This window comes from Rhinatrema bivittatum, chromosome 17, assembly GCF_901001135.1.
Source record: "Rhinatrema bivittatum chromosome 17, aRhiBiv1.1, whole genome shotgun sequence".
Classification (NCBI taxonomy): Eukaryota; Metazoa; Chordata; class Amphibia; order Gymnophiona; family Rhinatrematidae; genus Rhinatrema; species Rhinatrema bivittatum.
Genome location: NC_042631.1, coordinates 2,694,534 through 2,716,245, shown reverse-complemented (window position 1 = coordinate 2,716,245; position 21,712 = coordinate 2,694,534). Strand labels below are relative to the sequence as shown.

At 44.7% G+C, this 21,712-nt stretch overlaps 1 protein-coding gene across 3 annotated transcripts in view; it reads left to right on the top strand.

Annotated features, from left to right (window-relative positions):
* The first annotated feature begins 2,670 nt into the window (after nt 1-2,670).
* Nucleotides 2,671-21,712, top strand: part of TSPAN18 (tetraspanin 18) — a 124,936-nt gene continuing 105,894 nt past the window's right edge. For all 3 annotated transcript variants that reach the window (XR_003853225.1, XM_029582488.1, XM_029582489.1), the window contains exon 1: nt 2,671-2,897. The gene's annotated coding sequence lies outside the window, so the exon portion shown is untranslated. The remainder of the gene's footprint in view (nt 2,898-21,712) is intronic.

Sequence of the window (21,712 nt, the reverse complement as noted above, 5' to 3'; positions counted from 1 at the left end):
TGTTTTTATTGGATTGATTATGAATGTATTTTATTGTCTATTCACTCAGGTAACGTTTTACAGGCAGGATATAACATTCTAATAAATAAAAATATCTCAAACATTGTGCTCACAAAATACATTTCTTCCCATTAGCCCCAAGCCTCCCCCATCCCTTTTAAAACAAATTTACACCTTAGCCCCTCTGCCTCCCTTAAACTCTTGCCAGGTCTGGTTTTACCTTTGTATTTCCCTTGGCTCTTCAAACGTTGCAGGGCAGGGCAGGGAGCCAGCACCAGGTCCTGCAAGTTTCTGGCATTTATTTATTTATTTAGCACTTTTATATACCGATATTCATGTAGAAAATTACATATCACTTCGGTTTACAGTATAACCATAACACGCATGTAAGAATGCTTTACATTAAACAAGGGATAAATAACTTGGAGTGGTGGAACTGGGATCAAAATGTCTGCCATTGATAATTGTTGTACGGTTAATTCTAGCTGGATGTGTAAAGGTTTAAAGGGAATTTGGCAACTTTGGATGTATATTAGAGACAAAGGATGGGACTGGAGCAGATGCTTCTTTAATCTGGATCTCACTTTAAAAGCAAGATACAAAACTGCAGAGAGACTGAAAGTTGCAAATGCATTTATTGGCAGCAAGAGAAAAAAAAGAGGCACACAGGAGCAGATACAGAGAAATATAGGGATAGCTACAGCGAGGGACACAAAGGGATAGGGTACAGTGAGAGAGAAATGGGAGCAGGAAAACAATTGGAGAAGCACAAAACAAAGGATTACTTTAGAAACCATAAACTGCTATTAATTAATAAGCAATAGTAGCTTGAGATCTATTTAATGTTTGGGTGCTTGCCAGGTTCTTATGGCCTGGATTGGCCACTGTTGGAAACAGGATAAGGCTTGATGGACCCTTGGTCTGACCCAGTATGGCAACGTCTTATGTTCTAACCCTATGTAGATCTAAATCTGACACAGGAATGGCTAAAAAGAGGTGAACATAAACCTAAACATGAGAAATGGATAATCGCAGCAGAGAAATATGGTCAAGATGGGTCACAGCCAGCACAGGAAAAAACTAGTAAAACAGACCTGGAAAGTGACAAACATCTGGCGGCTGGGTATGACGTGCTGATGCCATAACTTGTGCAAGCCGTAGCTTCTGGACACCCACGGCTCAGTAAGGTAAACCATGATGTCCTTTATTGAGTGGAAGAAACGGCCACAGCCAATTAACATTACTTTAAACATTAACGATCAACAAATATTGAACCAGCTTAACAATTGGCAATACATATAGCCCATGCCCTCACCGGTACATTTACATGCTCTTACCCACCCCTCTGTTTTTGGAGATGGCAGCCCTCCAAAAACTAGTAAAACAGACCTGGAAAGTGACAAACATCTGGCGGCTGGGTATGACGTGCTGATGCCAGAAGAACTGTACAATGTGGCAAGGCTCATCCACTGGAACCCGTGCAAACACTATTACATCGCTGTTCCAGCAACACACTGGGGTCATGGCCCCAGCAGAATTGTAGATAAAGACCCTGTGATAAGCTGGCATTTTCCCATTCCAACCAACAAGAAGCCTGATGCTAGAAACTGGAGAAAAACACAATAATGGCATTGCTGATAGATCAGTTCCAAGCAACCTAAGATGCTCAAGTCCTTATCCAAGCAATCAGAGAGCAATACACAGGGTAAAAAGAGACAAACATAGTCCCAGTTGTACTGAGCACCACCAACCTGATTAAAAAGAACTCATGTCTGCCCCTATTCCTTGGCACATTGCAAGTATTTGTAGAGCAATACCGGGTATTGTAGCTGAATTGCCAAGCTCTAGTGTCCGGACCTCTACCATAGGTAGTAACCATTCTCTAGGTTTTGCTTTTATGCAGCCTCTCTCCAGCCCCTGAAGCAGATGTGTGCAGTGTCCGGCGGGCTCTTGTCCCAGAATATATTGACCAGGAGGGCGCTAAGTAAATCTATGCAGAATCACTCTCAAGATAAGTGCAACAGGTTTTATTCCGTGCATAGGTGGGAGAAAGAAAACACCCAGAGAGGTTTCTTGCATATATAGAGTTTTTATTTGTATATCCATAAAAAATATTTAAAAAAAGTAAAGGTTTGAAATCACATTTTTTGCTTATAGAGAATGGTTACTACCGGACCCTGAATTGTTCTTTATGTTTTAGGTTTGGGGGCGACACCACCAGCGGCTTCCTTGGTTATTATTATAGTTTACATTGCAAGTATTACCAAGAGCATTAGCCATAATCTGAGAGATTAGGATCATTCCCAACAGCCCGGGCTGGGAGTGAGCTTCATTCCTGTCAACGCATTTGCGACGCTGCCCCTCAGCAGATAGAGAGAGAGACATGAGGCTGGATGTGGGGGAGAGCTACAGTACAGAGAGAGGGAGGGACCCCCCAGGAGAGAGAGCCACGTTTGGAGAGCTGCAGAGTCAGAGAGTCAGGGACCGATAAGGGAATCGGCATGAATGCAGCCAGAGCACAATACAGAGCCAGAAAGAGACAGAGCGCTAGAGAGAGCGCTAGAGAGAGGGAGGGAGGGAGGGACCCCCCAGGAGAGAGAGCCACGTTTGGAGAGCTGCAGAGTCAGAGAGTCAGGGACCGATAAGGGAATCGGCATGAATGCAGCCACAGCACAATACAGAGCCAGAAAGAGACAGAGCGCTAGAGAGAGGGGCAGCGGGGGGCGGAGGCGGAGGCGGAGCTGGGTCTTGGCTTTCAGCTCTCGGCTCCCAGCGGCTGCACAACTCCGGCAAACTCGGAGCTTCTCCTCGCAAGCGCCGCCGCTCGGCAGCAGAGCCCGGGGCCCCGGAGAAGCGGCAGGAAGAGCCGAGGAGAAGCAGCGGCTCAGGGAGCGCCGGTGAGTGCAAGCCCCGGCTCTGCCTCCCTCCCCCGCTTAACTCCCTCTCTCCCCGTATCTCTTGCCCCACCCTCTCCACTCCCCCGGTATCCCTTGCCACCTCTTCTCCCTGCCCCTGTCCCTCTCCGGGTATCCCCTGCCTCACTCCCTCCCCCTCCCCTTCTCCATCCCCTCTCCTCTCCTCCCTGCCCCCCTCCGGGTATCCCCTGCCTCACTCTCTCCTCTCCCTCCTCCCGGTATCCCCTGCCCAGTCCCCTCTCATTTCTGCTCCCCTCGGGTATTCTCTTCCTTGCCCCCTCTTCTCCCTACCCCTCTCCCAGTATCCCCCCTGCCCCGTCCCCTCTCCTCCCTGCCCCCCTCTGGGTATCCCTTGCCTCACTCCCTCCTTCCCCTCCCCTTCTCCCTGTATCTCCTGCCCTGTCCCCTCTCCTCCCTGCCCCCCTCCGGGTATCCCTTGCCTCACTCTCTCCTCTCCCTCCTCCCGGTATCCCCTGCCCAGTCCCCTCTCATTTCTGCTCCCCTCGGGTATTCTCTTCCTTGCCCCCTCCTCTCCCTACCCCTCTCCCAGTATCCCCCCTGCCCCGTCCCCTCTCCTCCCTGCCCCCCTCTGGGTATCCCTTGCCTCACTCCCTCCTTCCCCTCCCCTTCTCCCTGTATCTCCTGCCCTGTCCCCTCTCCTCCCTGCCCCCCTCCGGGTATCCCTTGCCTCACTCCCTCCTCCCCTCCCCTTCTCCCTGTATCTCCTGCCCTGTCCTCTCTCCTCCCTCCCCCCTCCCCCCCTCCGGGTATCCCCTGCCTCACTCCCTCTTCTCTCTACCTTTCTGCCCTGTCCCCTCTCCTCCCTGCCCCCCTCCGGGTATCCCCTGCCTCACTCCCTGCCCTCCTCTCTGAATCCTCTGCCCGGGACAGACCTTGCACTGGGAGGCAGCACATGGGATGGGGACTCCGTCCATGCAACTTTTCTCTAGTTCTGCAGAAACCTCTGGCAGGAAGAAGATAAGGAACAGAGACAGTGAGAGGAAAGCCCAGATGCACGGAAAACATGCGGGAAAGGAAGTGCGCAGGGTCAGCACTGGGCAGCGAGAGCCGAGGCAGGGCTCCCACGGGCAAGATTGAGCCAACTTTCCTACTTGCATTGCCCAAGCAATAGACACTGCAGAGCAATGCCAGCTCTGGCCGGAGACTAAGGAGAGGGAGACTCCCTGGGAGGGTGCTGGGAGGGTCAGGTTCTTAGCAGCAGGTAGGAGACCGCAGCCCAGGGCATCTGCAGAGGGAACAGGACCCGCATTGCCTGCCAGCTTAGCCCTGCTGAGGCTTTAACAGGACCCCCAGCCTCCAGGGCCCTCCTGGGAGCGGCTCATGTTTACTGTTTCTTTTCTGCAAATGCTGCTTTCTTTTCATCTCATTTCTCCCTGGGATACCCCGTTTCACTCTGTTCTTCAGATGCTTTCAGTTTGGTGTTTTATTAAAGTTTATATGTTGGGGGGAGGGGAGGACAGGTGCGGACTCTGTGGGAATGACGGACGACTGTCACATACCTGTTCCGGCTCCAGTGAAACATCGCCTCCTCCCATAGTCCTGCTAGATGTAGGGGTGGTTTGTTTGCTTACGTATTTAGTTTAGTGGTTAGACTGGATGATGCTGGGAGTCAGGAGGAGTTCTGAGTCACTATGCTTGCTTAGTAAGGGAATACTTTGATTCTTGGCATTACATGTCATGCAGTGTGTAGGGCCACCCTTCCCCGCACCCCAGAGGTGGCTGTCTGCGAGGTCCAGCTGAAAGCCCCTCTCTATACTGTTCGACAGTGTAAAGCAGCATCAGATCAATGTATAACCTTCATTTTTCCTTCTGTCTGGGCTTTCACTTTTTCTTTTTTGCTTTTAGAGTCCTGGTTACATTTAATTGCAAAGAATTGGTGAAACATTTTGTTTGGGCAAACATTCTAGTGATACTTAAATGTTTGGGGTGATCAGGTTTTGCAGTAGCAACACAATTAAGATCCTTCTGTTGGTGTTGCTGCTGTTTACAATGCTGATACACCTGCTTGTTTGGACAAACCTGTAAACAACAGACCTAAGGGTAGTGTCGGATCGATAGCTGTGCTCCTTAGCTCTTATTCTTGTTTTCTTTTTGTTTTTTTTGTCTTAACACTATTACATTTTTACATTTTGAGCCGTGAAAGGCCTGGTAAAAGTTCTCCTCTGAGTGCAAGGCTCTGTATGTAGTGCTACAGCCTTATGGGAAGATTCTGCACGCCCCCTCAGTACAAGCCATGTTTTGAAATGAAATATCAGGATTTAAAATTAAAATTGCATAATTCTATTGTATGCAGCACTGTACCAAGTAATCTACATGGTCCTCATGATTCATTCCCCTAAACAGCTTGCAAATACGTTTGACCTGAAGGATGTGAAGTGAATTGTTAAAAATGGGGCCGTGAGTGGGTGAATAGGGAAGATCAGATTGGGGTTTCTGGTTCACATCTCTGTTGCATTGCCAGCCCATCTCTGCCAGCAACTTTCTGTTGTAAACATCCATTTGTAAAAGTACAAGAAACATTGTGAGCTTGGGTGCATGTGACGGAGACAAGCAATTTTTTATGCCTCTTCTCTGTATTTTGGATGTTTCCCTATTTTGGCATAATTCCAAATATTTGAATTCTTGGTGGTCACTTAGTGTATTTTATTTGAGTATGTGCTGCTTTCAATCTCCTGTAACAGCCGTTGAGAAGTGAGAGGGTTCTTTTGGTCTGCACAAGTAGCTCCAATGCATTGCTGCTACATCCACAGTGCCAGCAGGCAGGGCTGTCAACTGCTGGCCCCAGTCCTGGTTTTACCTAAGTGCATGTATGGAGGAGCAGAACCAACTTTTCCTAAGGAAGTCAGACTTACACCTCCACCGCACATAGTGGAATAAAGCCAGGACTGGATCAGCCGGCTGATGGAACACGGGAGCAGCTGGCAAATCTAATGGGGAAATCTGTATGGAAAAAAAAGCCACAAAAGAGCAGGTTCCAACAAGATTATTGCAGCCTCAAAGCAGGCTCCGGTGTTCCCACTACAGTGCTCCCTGCAGGGGTACAGTAGCATAACCATGCTATAGCCTTAAAGGGGGGGAGAAACCCTTCAAATAATGACTTATGTGCTTCATCTTAGGGGGACTCAACCCGGTCCTTGGGACACATCTAGCTGATCTGGTTTCCAGGATATCTACTATGAATATACATGGGACAGACCTCATGCATATTCATTGTGGATATCCTGAAAACCAGACTGGGGAGGTGTGACCCACTGCTTCATGTAAGTCTGTATGTGAACCTTGAAAGATTTATTTCCCTTAAAATTTTTAATGTAATCAGCAAACATTTTTTTTTGAGGTGACGTGCACCCACCCACCATGGCTGGCCAGTCAGGGAGCTGTGGGAATGTGGGGGCTGGAACTCCGTCAGGGAGAGAACTATAATCAGGGCTTCCCAAACTTGTCCTGGTGACCCCACAGCCAGTTGGGTTTTCAGGATACCCGCAATGAATATGCAGGAGAGAAATCTGCATACATCAGAGTCTCAGAATATGCAAAGTTACCTCAGGTATATTCCTGGAAATTCGACTGAGAGATTTGGAAAGGCCTGACCTAGGCAGACTCTGGGGTTTACCGTGCCCCGGGTCTCTGTTTCCTGCAGATATGAAGAAAGCTGCTTTTCAGCAGTCCCCCTTGCTGCCATGGATGATGGCTCTCTTGATCCTGTTAGTTAAGCAAACTCTGGAGGTGTGCAATCTCAGCTGAGTGCACCTCTGTTGGAAGTTCCTGGAGCCTGTAGGTTGGGGAGACAGTGCATCCTGCCCATATGGATCAGCCACTCCACCCATGAGTCTTCCAGATCTCTGCGCATTTCATATTCCCTTTAACAGGGACAGGAAATCCTTTTATCCCCTTCCGCATCGGTGAATGTAGCTCACTTTCCCTGTTTTGTTCTGTTACAAATTAGTCCTAATGCTCCTTATAAAATGGTGTAGGATAATAATTCTAACGGGGGGGATCGCGTGTGGCAGTTATCTGAAACCTGGCTTTTGCATGATGGTACTAACTCCGCCAACTGCACCCACATCAAGATACAAAGGTCCCTGTTGGAATACTGTCCCTTATCATAGGTCAACTTTTAAGCTTTTGCTTTCTCAAATATTTGGTGAGATTTACAAATGGGTCAGCAGAACTTCTGATGTGTGATTTCTTTCTTTATCTCCTTACTTGCCCTGTGTGCCTTCTGACTAATTTAGGGATGAGCCTTCAGCCTCCCATGCTGTATACTTAGCGCTACCTGTCCCCAAATTGATCAGCAACATCTGCGGGGAAGCAGCAGTGTTTATTCCCTGAGAACAAACGATGGCTGATGTGATATTCCTGTCTAAGCAGCTGCTTAGTATCCAGTGCGTGCTGCATGCTTGCCTGGCTGGGGAGCTTAGCCGGGATTACAGCATGGCACAGGAGTTATTGAAAGGAAAGAAGATAGCTTGTGCTGGAGCTGTTTTATTCCTATTACAGACAACGCTTGCTGCCCATGCCCTGTCTCATTACAGAACTTGTGCAAACTCTGGGGGCAGCTTCTGGCACTGTACAGACTGCACCCCCGTTCCTAACCATTGTTTTCATAGCTGGGATTCCTCCATAATTAAAATATTATGATTCTCCTTATGGCAGTGCCTGAGTTATGGCCCCTATCCCAGCCCAGCATGTTTGGGGGGAGGGGGAAGCTAGCACTTGTGTGTGGCTCAAAGAAGGAAGCCATATCAGCAGCTTGGCGAGGGGGAGGCATGGCCAGCTCTCCAGAACCCACAGTGAGAAGACCATATGTGCTGATAATGAATTTAAGCTGATAAACTGTGCACAGATCCCAAACAGAGAGCTCCAAACAACACTTAATAAAAGACCCAGAAAAAGAGCCATGCTGGGTTATCTCAGAGCTGCGGCACAGATTTAAGATCACATTGCTGCTGGGCATGGCATGGCAGAGGTCCAGTCTGTTGCAGGGCATCACTGCCAGGCACAACAGATCCAGCCCAGTATGAAGCATCACTGCTGAGCACAGCACAGAACCAGCCTGAGGGACATCACTGCTGGGCCTGGCACTGAAACCAGCCTGGGGTGGGGCATCTTATTAACATAGCAGATGATGGCAGATATGGACCATCTGGCCAATCCAGTCTGTACTGTTGTCTACCACTTTGGGGACTTGAGCAGATAAATTCCCAGGCTTAAATAAACACCAGCTCTGCTCTCTATGAAGGCTCCTACTTCCTATTAGGCAGTATAGGCAGCTGCCATGCAGCACCAGGCTCCTCCTCCATTCTGGTGCCAATTACTTCCAAGTGCCATTCACCATGAGCAGCAGGGTCTCATCAGGCCTGCCCTCCTTAAAGGAACAGGAGCATTCAGAGCGCTGTAGAATTGCTGCTGACCCACTTCTAATGGGGCAGGTCCGACAGGACCCTTCTGCTGAGGGAGAGCAGTGCTCGTGGAGGAGGGAGGAGATGCCTCCTTCACTGTTTCACTTCCTTATTGGGTTGGGGTTGGAGGGGACCTAGGGAGCACCAAGAAGGAAAATCTGACCCTCGTCTATAGGGGCAATTTTCAGAAAGTCCATGTAGATGCAAAATAGTTTCCCTTTGAAAATTGCCCATTGGACTTCATGCCTGTTTTTTCTATGGCTGGAAAAGAGCACATCTAGAGTTGAAAATCCAATCTACATTGTGGTTTCCCTATCCCACCCTCCCTTGCCCCCAAAAATGCCCTCCCTCAATCTGGTTAAATGAATGCACTCTGTGGAAGCTCACGTGAGGAGGGTCATTGTCAGATATACCCAGTTACATGGCTTTGAAATCAGCCCTCCATATCTGTCCCAAGAATATTTAAATTCCAATACAGCCCTCGCCCCACCACCTTCGCTGAGAGGCCAGCCTGCCCATAATTAATGCAACACTCAGGTCCCCTCATTTGGCCACCAAGCTTTGTAATAATACAAACAGCACTAGTGAGGCTATTGTCTGGTCAGATTGTGACTTATCCCAGCCTTTCTGGAAGCCGCTCTCCACCCATTGTGTTTGTATTTTCTCCTCTCTGGCCCTTTACACTCAAACCCCTCCCCCATTTCTTCATTCTGTTACACACACACACACACACACACACACCTGCCCTTACCGCTGCACCATGTGTCTGTCCCAAGCATCTTTAAATTCTGTCGCGATTTTGAATGCCACTACCTCTTCCAGTAGGCGATTCCAGGCATCTCCCTCTTACTAAAGAAGTGTTTTCTCATGTTTCATCTGAAGCTTCCTCCCTGCAACTCATTCCATGATCCCTTGTCCCTGAATTTCCCTTTCTATGAAAAACTTTATGGAAGCCGAATGTTTCTGTCATTTTGCCAAATCCCTTCTTTCCTCCAGTGAGTACATTTTGAGTGTTTTACAATTATCTATTTATATCTGTTCATACATTCAATGCGTACAGCACAATTAACCAAAACATTCATTGTGATATATAATACAATAAAAATCATAAAAACATTTCAACATACTACAGTAACATCACAAAACAAAATAATACTTCAAAAAACACAATTAACAAACATCAAGCACTGTTCAAAATAAAACATCAACTTAATGTCAATCTGTCCACAGTGTCAACACAAAGACATCCAGGCCTTGAATTACTTACAGAATTTTAAAAAGTCCTTTATGGACCTAATCTCAAACGGGAGGGTGTTACAGACTTTAGGGACAATCCTCTCTATCCTAATCTCTCGGACCCCAGGAACACAGAATAACCTCATTTGAGAAGAACTCAATGGATCGGTCAGAGCATACTAAATGAACTGGTCCAGTGAGCAGGCAGGGACCATGGCATGAAGCTAAAAACCAGGATCAAAATCTTGCACTGAATACGAGATTCCAGTGGGAATCAGAGCAGCTGAAGGAGCAGGAGCCTCACGATTTCTCATTTCAAACCTACAGATTAATCTTGTAGCAACTGTAGCTTCCTCAAATACTTCTTTGGTAAGCCCATAAAAACCATGTTTCAATAATCAGTCTGGGGGCAGTGCCTGCAGATGTATCTTATGCCTATTCTTGGTGGATATCCTGAAAACCTGACTGGCCAGGACATGGGACCCACTGTACATTTTTCCTGTAGACACAAAATGGGAAAAACCTATTAGTACATAGGGTCCTAAGTGACCACACCTTAGAAACACAAGGTCAAAAACTGAAGTCAGGCAGACTCTGCAAACAGTGCAAAAGTGGGGAAACAGAAACAAACAGAATCAGCAATCCCGAATCTGGGTCTTCCCTGACTGGAGGGCAGCTGAATCCCTGTGCTGGCTCCTTGCCCTTGAAAACACCTACAAATCTAGGAGTGTTGCTTCCCTCCCTTCCCTCGAGCCAGCTAAAAGCTTTATGGAAGGAAAGAAGGAATATTTCAGCCAGGGTACGTGGGGAAGTGGCCCCGAGCGAGGTTAGGCTTGGTTTAGGATACTGCAGAGGGAGAAAGTCTGCCCCTTCTTGTTGGAGTGAAATGCTGAAAGTAGTGTGACGTCTCTCTCCCCTCACGCTCCAAAACACAGCAGAAAAAAGCAAAAGCTAGAGAGAGAATAGGTCTCAGGAGGTGGGCAGATGGAGAGAAGAGACAACATTCAGAGCAGGGGAAGAATGGCCTCTCTCACACTTGGACAAATCACAAAGTGCGCCTTGCATTGAAGGTGTACCCTGCTGTTACACAAATACTCTTCTCTTCTCTTCCATCTCCAGCAGCGAGCAGACTGCTGCCAGCTCTCTTTCAGCTGGGAAGTTTCCCTTGTTGTCGCTGGGCTCCTGGTCATTATTGGCCCAGAGCTTTCCAGTGTAAATGCAAAGCTTTAGGGAAGAGGCCTGCATATCCCCATTCACTGAATAGCACAAATAACAGGGGGTAGGCCGAGTACTTTTTCATTATTACAGCATACGAATTTCTGCCCGTGTCAGGGGACCTACAATGTCATTGCAATAAATTGCTCTACTGCTCCAATATGGAAGATACGTCTGCCTGGTAATTATATTGACTGAATAAAAAAACTTCTACTACTTCAGTACGGCTCTTGTGCCTGTAGATGTTTCACCTTTAGCTGACAAAGCCCTGCCTTTAGTGGATTCATCCTTTGGGGCGTCTTCGATCTCATTTGAATTGTTGCTACATTTCACGATCATAAGGAGTTTGGAGCAGCTGAATCCGTTCTCCCTCTCACCTGTTCTCTCCTTGCCCCCTTCACGTCTGCTGCACCAGCAGGTAATCTTACAATACGCTGACACCAGAGTGGGGTTCGGGTTCTTTTTACGTCTAGTCGGGAGGTCTTATGAAAAACGAGACATGAGCTGTACGGCTTCCTGAATTTAAACTTAAGCAGATAAGTGCTTCCACGTTTTGTACGATTCTGGCATTCTGTTTCTCACGCGGATGATCGATTGGTAGGCACCGATAAACGAAAGCAGACAGAATCATGACAAATCGTTTATCTGGGTTTTACTTCTTTCTCTCTGGCTAGGAGAGAAAAGAGTTCTTGGCGCTGCTAGCGAGGGCATTTTTGGGGTGCCTTCCCGATTTTCCTCCCACGGCCTCTGAGTAGCTCAGAAGGAAGCTGCTGCTGTCCCATTCTCTTGCCTTGTCAGAGGCCTTGGCCTTGCTTGGCCTACTCTGGACCTCTGTCGGATCTTCATGTGCTGAGGGTGCTGGATCCAAATGTTCTGATCATATTACGCCAACTCTATACCATCTCCAATGGCTGCCTGTCTGCCACAGAGTTCAATCACAAATCCTTCTCTTGACTCATAAGCTACTCAGCACCTCTTCATTTCCTTGGATACATTTTTTATTGCGCATATACCAACTGACCAGGAGCCTTAGATCGCAAGAGAGAGAGGCCTTCTTGAGGCACCCATGAGCAGCGAGGTTATCTGCTTTTTTTGGTTGCTGCTCCTACCCTATGGAATTCCATTCCCGTATCGCTGAGACTTATGGAATGTACAAAAACATTTACAGCAGCGTTAAAGGCCTTCCTGATCAAGCAGACGTTCAGCTGAACTTAGCCCTTTAAGATCTGGACTATGTCTATGGTATGAGTCTTTTCTTTTATTGTTGTTTGTTAATTTTGTTTTTGTTTTAAAATGATTATGTATGCCATTTTGTTAATCGCTTGGAGCGTGTACATTAAACGATCAAGAAATTTTATTATACTAAAACTAAACTAAACAAGGCATGTCCTTCTGTGAGAATGTGTTCCAACAAAGAGAAGCAAGGGGAAGATTGATACCAACGACATAAAATTTATGAGCATGAGGAGGGTCGTGTCCCAAGAAATCAGGATTTTGTACTGGGTTTCTTGCTTCTGAGCTTGATCTATGCTGTGCTTGAAGAGTGATGGTGAATGCTTAAACCTGTGCTGTGAATATCAAAGGGGCAAGCTGGTTTGTTTTAATGGCTCCCTGCTGAGAGTGGATGGAGGTCCCCTAACACTGGCACCAGGAACCTCCTCATTTTGGCTCTTTGACACCTACCAGACCCTGATTTCTTTCGAGCCATCAGCTTGTAGACTCCGGGATGGAGTCTTGCAATGGTGGTGGCACCGCTGAGACTGAGGACGAAGGGCTAGGAGGGCGGTGCCGACAGTGAGGATCCATTTTCTAGAAACGTTCAGCACCAGTCGCTCAGTGCTCCTGTGTAGTGGGGTGAAATGGAGGCAAGCCAGGAGATTTTAAGGGGTCAAGCAGACACGAGGAAGGAGGATGCATTATTTTAGCAGTCCAGGGACTCGGGAAAACAGTCTTTACTGTTTTATAGTCGTAAATTCTGTGGTGGATTTAAGATGAGAAAAAATGAGTTTGATGAGAAATAATGGGCGGCAGAGAGTACCTGAAATCTTGGCAGCACAGTATGGAGGATTGCGACTGCCGGCGCGTGCTTCCCTACAAATGGCCACTGTACCGGCACCTCAGGCCCCACCCCTCCCCACCCCCCAGACTGCCCCTTTAACTGGGCCCGGCATTTTGGCGCGTAACGGGGTTAATCACATGGTCAAGCCCCTTTGAAGATGTGCGCAGCACGTGCAAGGCCTGGCCACGTGCATAACCCCCATTTTTAACGTGCGCACTTTTTAAAAAATCGACCCGTAAGTCTACTTGGTTTATTATAGTTTATAGTCTTCCCTTCTAGGAATTTGTCCAACCCTTTTTTAAACCCAGCTATACTAATTGTCTTAACCATATCTTCAGGCAATGAATTACAGAGCTTAATTGAGCATTGAGTGATAAAGAATTTTCTCAGATTTGTTTTGAATGTGCTACTTACAAAACTGCATGGAGTGTCCCCTAGTCTTTGCATTTTCTGAAAGAGTAATTAATCGATTTAGATTTACACGTTCTATTCCACTCATGATTTTATAAACCTCTATCATTTCCCCTCTCACACTAAACAGTCCTAATCTCTTTAACCTTTCCTTATAAAGAAGCAGTTCCATCCCCATTATCATTTTATTTATTTATTTATTTATTTATTTTTAATTTTTATATACCGATGTTCCTGTAAAGAATACATATCGCACCGGTTTACAAGGAACTGAACAGTCGCCTCCAGGGCGGACATACATTAAAACAGTCGCCTCAAGGCAGAATACATTAACACAAGTATACAGGAAAACTATTAAAAGAGAACTTTCATAAACTCAATTAAATGTAACTGTGAACCATAAATCAGGAACCATAAATCAGGAACATATGTACAGAGGTAGGTATATCGTCTGTCGCTTCACCAGATTTTAGCTCTCAGGGAAAGCTTGAGTGAATAGCCAAGTCTTTAGCTTCTTTTTGAATGTCGGAAGGCATGGTTCTTGGCGGAGATCCGGTGGGAGCAGGTTCCAAAGATGGGGACCTGCAGTGGACAGAGCTCGTTTCCTCAATGAGGTTTTTGTTGGCTGGGTGTGAGGCATGTTCTGGTATGCACTTCTGATCGGTCTATTGGAGACGTGTTGCTGTAGTTGGAAGGATAGGTTGAGGGGGGAGATGTTGTGAAGAGCCTTGTGAATCATCATGAGGGATTTAAATTGTATCCTAAATTTTATGGGCAGCCAGTGAAGATTTTGGAGGATAGGGGTGATGTGATCCCATTTTTTGGTGTTAGTGAGAATTCTGGCTGTCGCGTTCTGGACCATCTGAAGTGGTTTGATGGTGTTGGCTGGCAGGCCCAGGAGGAGTGAGTTGAAATAGTCCAGTTTAGGGAGGATGATAGATTGTAGTACCAAGCGGAAGTCTTGGAAGTGTAGAAGAGGTTTTAATTTTTTTAAGACTTGCAATTTGAAGAAGCAGTCTTTGGTAGTATTGTTTATGAACTTGGTGAAGTTGAGTTGGTTGTCCAGAAGTACACAAAGATCTCTTACTTGTGGTGTGTGGTCGATTGATGTGAAGGAGAGTTGGGTGGAACTAGTTGGGTTGAATAGAGAGCACTTGTCTGGAGCTATTATGAGGATTTCAGTTTTGCTAGTATTTAGCACGAGGTTGAGGATTGTTAGCATGCTTTTGATTTCCGAAAGGCAGCTGTTCCAGTAAGACCACGTTTTGTGGAGGGATTCCATTATCGGGATGAGGATCTGAATGTCATCCGCGTATAGGAAGTGTGTTAGCTTGAGGTTAGATAGTAGATGGCAGAGTGGAAGGAGATAAATATTGAATAGTGTTGGTGAAAGGGATGATCCTTGAGGTACCCCCAGCTTTGATCTGATAGGGAGTGATTCTTTGTTGTTAATCCTGACCTTGTATTGTCTGTTTTCAAGGAAAGATTTGAACCAGTTGAGCGCTGAACCTGTTATACCAATATCTGCTAGACGCTGAATGAGGCAGGTATGGTTCACAGTGTCGAATGCTGAGGAGAGGTCCAGTAAGACCTTTGCCATTTCCAGTCAACTATATCCAGGTATGGCCTCACCATGGAGTGAAACAGAGGCATTATGACAGCCAACATTTTATTTGCCATTTCCTTCCTAAAATTCCTAACATTCCGTTTGCTTTTTTGTACACCATAGCACACTGAGCCGACAATTTCAAAGCATTCTCCACTATGATGCCTGGGTGGTAACTCCTATAGTGGAACATAACATTGTGTAACCACAGTGTGGGTTACTTTTCCCTATATGCAACACCTTGCATTTGTCCACATTAAATTTCATCTGCCATTTGGACGTCCAATCTTCCAGTCTCACAAGGTCCTCCTGCAATTTTTCACAATCCGCTTGTGATTTAACTACTCTGAATAATTTTGTGTCATCTGCAAATTTGATCACCTCACTCATCATATTCCTTTCCAGATCATTTATAAATATATTGAAAAGCACCGGTCCAAGTACAGATCCCTGAGGCACTCCACTGTTTACCCTTCTGCACTTAGTTCTATTCTGTTGCCTATCTTTTAGTCAGTTTGCACTTCACAAAAAGACATTGCTTCTTACTCTGTGAATATAACATTTTCTCAGGAGTCTGTCATATGCCACTTTGCGAAACGCCTTCTGAAAATCCAAATACACAATATCCACCCACTCACCTTTATCCACAATTTTAGTAACCTCTTAAAAAATGTAGTAGATTAGTGACATAAGATTTCCCTTGTGTAAATCCATGCTGGCTGTATCCCATTAAACGATGTCTTTCTATATGCTCTGTGATTTTGCTCTTTAGAATAGTTTCTATGATTTTTCCCAGCACTGAAGTCAGACTCATTGGTCTATAGTTTCTTGAATCATCACTGGAATTCTTTTTAAAGGTCGGGATTACATTGGCCACCCTCCAATGTTCGGGTACAATGGATGATTTTAATGATAGGTTACATATTTAGAAAGGTTTTATTATGAGTTTTTACCCTTGCAGCCAGCGTTTTTTCAAATTCTCTTTTAGCCTGCCTTATCAGTGTTTTACATTTAACTTGATGAAGCTTATCCTTTTCTTATTTTCTTCAGATAGATCCTTTTTGCAGTTTTGAAATAAGTTCTTTTGGCTACAATAGCCTCTTTCACCTCACCTTTTAACAGAAAACCTGCATTGATGCCATTCACTGTACATGGCACAGTACTCTTTCCCTAGCACATCTCCTCATCTTCATCCCTGTTTCGCTCCAGTTCTTGCCTTCCCTCCCTACTGTCATCTGGCTTTCTGTCCATCCTCATCCACTGTCTTGATCTTTCCATCCCAAGTAAGGAACCGGGCAGAGGATTAGAAGTGAGAATCCCTGTTATACTGCACACGGTCTCAGTGTATTATATTAGGCAATAGGTAAGTTAGGTTCAGGCGCATGCATGCACCAAGAACACAGCACTGAGTGGCGCTTTTTGTACAAGACAAGCTGATGCCAAAGAATCTGTTTGTGATGCAGAAGCTGCAGTGATTGTGGGGAAATCCAGAAATGAGGTCTGTCTGCCATGCTGTGCAACCCGGCACAAATAGCTCCAGATTGCCGAAGGTGTAAATAAAATATCTCACCTATTACAGACATTTCTTCTGGTGCTTGGCATGTGAAAGACCGCAGGTGGTGAGTGGCATTTATGTGGAATGAGAGGAATAAACAATCTGTCCAGGGCTCAGGAGGGAATGGGGAAAGGTGACAGTCTGTAAAAGCTGCACATGCTGCTTGGAAGCCCACTTATTTGAATTTTAGAAAGTGGTTCACACCAGGGTGATTGCTAGTAGCATAAATTTCTTGTGATTTGGACATACAGGCACAATACACAAGTACTTCTGATTCCATTCAGGTAGCGCCATTTCTCTCTAAAACTATAAGACTAATAAAATGTAAAATGTTAAAAACGAATAGATTTTTGATCTCATGAACAGAAGGTAATAACACACAATCAGGACTGTAGGCCTGACTTTTCCAATGCACCTCAATCCTATTCCAGTACTGAGACTCCCACACAGCTCTTCCAAAAACATCTCACTCCAATTGCAGCACCCCTGCTGCTCTAATTCTGAATTTCCACACTCAGCTCTGGCAATGCTCCTTAATCCTGACCTGAAGCTCTTCTACTACTGAGACACACACACACACACACACACACGCACACACACACACACACACACACACACACTGCTAGTTTCCTTTTGGTATGGAGAATAAACTTTTAAGTTTTCAATTTTATAACAACTGAAAGAGAAATGTTCTAATTTTGTATGATTTGTTTTATTGTGTTTTACTTTGTCTATTGTATTTTATTATGTTTTATTGTGTCATATTTTCGGAATAATTGCTCTTTTAATATTACTTTTACTGTTATTTGTGTTTTACATATGGAAACCGTTGTGATGGCCAGTCTGAACGACGGTATATAAGAGCTTAATAAATAACAATAAATAAATAAATAAATAAATAAGTGTGGTGTGATTTTAAACAACACATCAGATGGAACTGAGCCAGCTGGATATGCAGTGTGTTAATCTCTTGCCAAATAAAGCAATTTGCAAAAATCCAGATTTGCAATGGAGATTTCTCCCCTCAACACAAGAAGCTCTGATGGAGCACTGTTAACAATTCAGGGTAGATTCTTAATTGCTTTTTATACCAATATCCACAAGGTGGTGTTCCTTCCTGTAGATGATAGAGGGCCGCTGCCCCTCGGGCATCAATATATTTATTTATTTATTTAAAACGCTTATATGCCGCATAAAGAGTAAAGCATTTTTTTACAATATAAGCACTTTACAAGTTCAACATACATAGTTGAAGCAATCAACGTAATTACATTCTTAAATAACATCCAGAAACTGGCAGCTGGGACCCTCCCCTACAAAATTCCCTACTGAACATTTCCTATTAAACTGAAACAGTCTCTATCTACCAATCATTACAATGTTTTACTTCTCGTTAAACTTTTATCTTTCCTCTAACTCTAATCCCAGTTAGAATGACCCCCGTTTTATTGTAACTTTTTTTCTTCCATGCACTTGTTTTACTTTTTAATGTATACTCTGATGTTATTTGTTATTTACGTTATAATGTATTTCTCACCCCTTGTTTTATGTAAACCGACATGATACGAACTCCGTGAATGCCGGTATAGAAAAATACAAATAAAATAAATAAATAAATAAAATCACATTTGTTCATCATTTGTAATGGGAAGTTTAATCTCATGTGATCAGACCATCATCACCCACCCCAGGCTCTTTGCCCATTCGCTCTATGTGCAGATGCAGTGAGTAATTTGCATCTATTTGCATATAATGGAATCAGGAGTGTGATTGCAGTTCATTGTGAGTCAGAAGTTTGTTATTGTTTTTCTGTCCTTCTGTTGAACGCTCAAGCCAGTCAGTGTCATCATCTGACCCTAAGAGAGTCTAAATTTCTAGAACTGAATGGAGTTAAAAATCTTTATAAACCTGCAGAATAAGAAGAAATTAGTGAGCCCTAACCATTTTCAGTGCTGGACCATAGAAATGAGGTCATTTTCAGTGATGGACCATACAGATGAGGTCATTTCCAGTGATGGACTATAGAGATGAGGTCATTTCCAGTGCTGGACCATAGACATGAGGTCATTTCCAGTGATCGACCATAGAGATGAGGTCATTTCCAGTGCTGGACCATAGAGATGAGGTCATTTTCAGTGCTGGACCATAGACATAAGGTCATTTCCAGTGCTGGACCATAGAGATGAGGTCATTTTCAGTGATGGACCATACAGATGAGGTCATTTCCAGTGATGGACCATAGAGATGAGGTCATTTCCAGTGCTGGACCATAGACATGAGGTCATTTCCAGTGATCGACCATAGAGATGAGGTCATTTCCAGTGCTGGACCATAGACATGAGGTCATTTCCAGTGTTGGACCATAGAGATGAGGTCATTTCTAGTGCTGGACCATAGACATAAGGTCATTTCCAGTGATGGACCATACAGATGAGGTCATTTCCAGTGATGGACTATAGAGATGAGGTCATTTTCAGTGGTGGACCATAGACATGAGGTCATTTCCAGTGATCGACCATAGAGATGAGGTCATTTCCAGTGCTGGACCATAGAGATGAGGTCATTTCCAGTGCTGGACCATAGAGATCAGGTTCACCTGTCTATGAGAAATAAGGGTGAATAGCTGAGGGGAGCAGAAGAAGGAAAGCTAATCACAGATGTATTGAATGAGTGTAGCACATATGTTCATATAAAATATACAGATATAGTCATTTCCAGTCACATCTCTTACAGCTGGTACTAGGCCCCCTGGTAGAGGGGAGATAGCTCGGGCTAATCTGTTTTTCTAGCTCGCATTCAGCAAGTATCTGCTGAGAACAACTATTTTAAAACATTATTTTAAATGTGGTTTGTAGCAAACTTTGCAGTTTATCAGAGGCAGAGTCTGAGATATGCAGCGCGTTTGTCCAGATTGAAAGCAGAGCATACTTTACGCATGGGCACTTCTTCACTTGCTTTTCACCATCGTTTAAAACGTGAAAGATCTTGTATCATTTCATGCAAATGTGAGGCCTTCTGTACCACAGTGTGACAGCTCTTTGGCTTACCAGAGGACATAGGTTGGATTCCTGCTATTCTTCTACAGACTTGTATTATTTACAGACAAGTTAAGCAACCAAACGCCTGCTTCCCTCAGCAGTGCTGGAGATAAGTCGTTTTAGCATAGCTGTGCCATTCCTCTGCTCACATCTGAGGCCTCCTCTTTCCCTCTAGAGTGGACCCTGGGGTCTTATCCTTCTCCTCAGGGGAAACTTCCTGCAACCAGAATTCCCTTATGTCTGTCTTAAGGTGGAACAGGCTAAATGCCTGGTCCTGGACTTTTAAGGAAGGCCCAATGTACCTTCTTTATACCTTCCCTTCCATGTTCCCTTTCTCCCTCTCCCTCCATCCCTGCACTTCCTTCTCTCTCATAGGCTGTTCTTGCTTTATTTTCCTAAATTGCCTTGCATATTGTCTCCATGTCTTTCTCATTATCGCAGCTTTCTGGCTGTCATACAGAAATGCTCTGGGATTCACTGCACTGCATGATTTTAAAGAAGCACACGGCCTAAATTCTTGTGAATTTGGCAATGTAGTTCCTTGAGATTTATCAAAGTATTGCTAGTTCACAGATGTCGTCCCTTGCTCCAAACTGTAGAATAAATACACACAGGCCGATACAGTACAGTGCGCCTTATTCAGTAAGGGGTAATAGCGCGACGAAAACACGAGTCCAACCCCCCAAACCTAATAGCGCCATCAACATGCAAATGCACGTTGATGGCGCTATTAGTCATTCCCGCGCAATACAGAAAGTAAAATGTGAAGCCAAGTCGCACATTTTACTTTAAGAAATTAGCACCTACCCAAAGGCTGGCGTTAATTTCTGCCGGCGCCGGGGAAGTGCACAGAAAAGCAGTAAAAACTGCTTTTCTGTGTACCCTCTGACTTAATATTATGGCGATTTTAAGTTGGAGGCCCCAAAACTTAAAAAAAGTAAAAAATAAGTAAAAAAAAAAAAAAATAAAATTTAAAATGGGCCCATGACTCGAGGGTCAAAAACCGGACGCTCAATTTTGCCGGCGTCCGGTTTCCGAACCCGTGGCTGTCAGCGGGCTCGAGAACCAACGCCGGCAAAATTGAGCGTTGGCTGTCAAACCCGCTGACAGCCACCGCTCCTGTCCAAAAAGAGGCGCTAGGGACGCGCTAGTGTCCCTAGTGCCTCTTTTTGCCGCGGACCCTAATTTAAATAAATTACTTTACTGTATCGCGCGCACAGGAGAGTGGGCGCTCGCCCACTCTCCCGCGATTTTTACTGTATCAGCTCGTATGTTTGAAAGTCTGACTTGAATGAGGTGGATTTTAAAGCTTCCTGTTACATTAAGCGACTAGAAAGCTCTTGGCTCTGCCATTTTAACTTTAGCAGGGCCTTTAGTACTGTAGCAGCTCGCAGCAATATTCCTCTTTACATCTTGCTAGGACTCACTCTCCAGGGTGAAAACTCTCAGAGATGCATTTAACTGCAACAGGATTTAGAAATTGAAAACTAGAAAGGGATATTTTGAGACTTGATTCAAAAGATCCAGAAGCAGAGAATAAGAATACAGATCGGACAGGTTTCACAGGCTGGCATTCAGATTGGATGGGAGCACAGGGCTGGAATTCAAGCAAAGGGTTTCACCAACATAAGTATTGTGATTGCTGTGTTAATCCACTCAAATATGTAGAAATAAGGGTCAACAGACAAGTTGTACATGTTCTCTTTTAGCTGGACTAATTTAATACAACTGTGATTTGTGAGTGGATAAAGAAATGGGTTGGAGGGAGGATTTGCTGTTTCAGATTACATACAAACACCATATACTAGAAATGTAATTGGGTCCGTCAGTGTCATCAGAAATGCAAGACCCAATTTATGTTTATTACTTGATTAATCGCAATTAATTTCATTGGTAAACCAAAATGATGTACAAATAAAATTCAAACAAGGCTAACAAGTTAAAACTAGCAAAAATATAACATAAACCATAACAAAATAAAAGTAGTACAAAATATCAATGCAACAAAACAATTTAAATGAATAAAATAACAAAATATCAAGATCAATACAAATAAAGTACAAGATAAAATAGATATGTGTTTATAAATTGTTTATCCCGGTCATGAAAAAAGAAAAAAAAAGAAAGAGATTGGTTTACAAACCTAATGAGCTGTGTACAGCTGCCACAACATGTTAATCCTGTGGCAAACAGACAGATCTAGTGAGAGAGTAAGGAATGAAAAGTCTGTGGCAAAGGGGTCAGCCATGTGGTT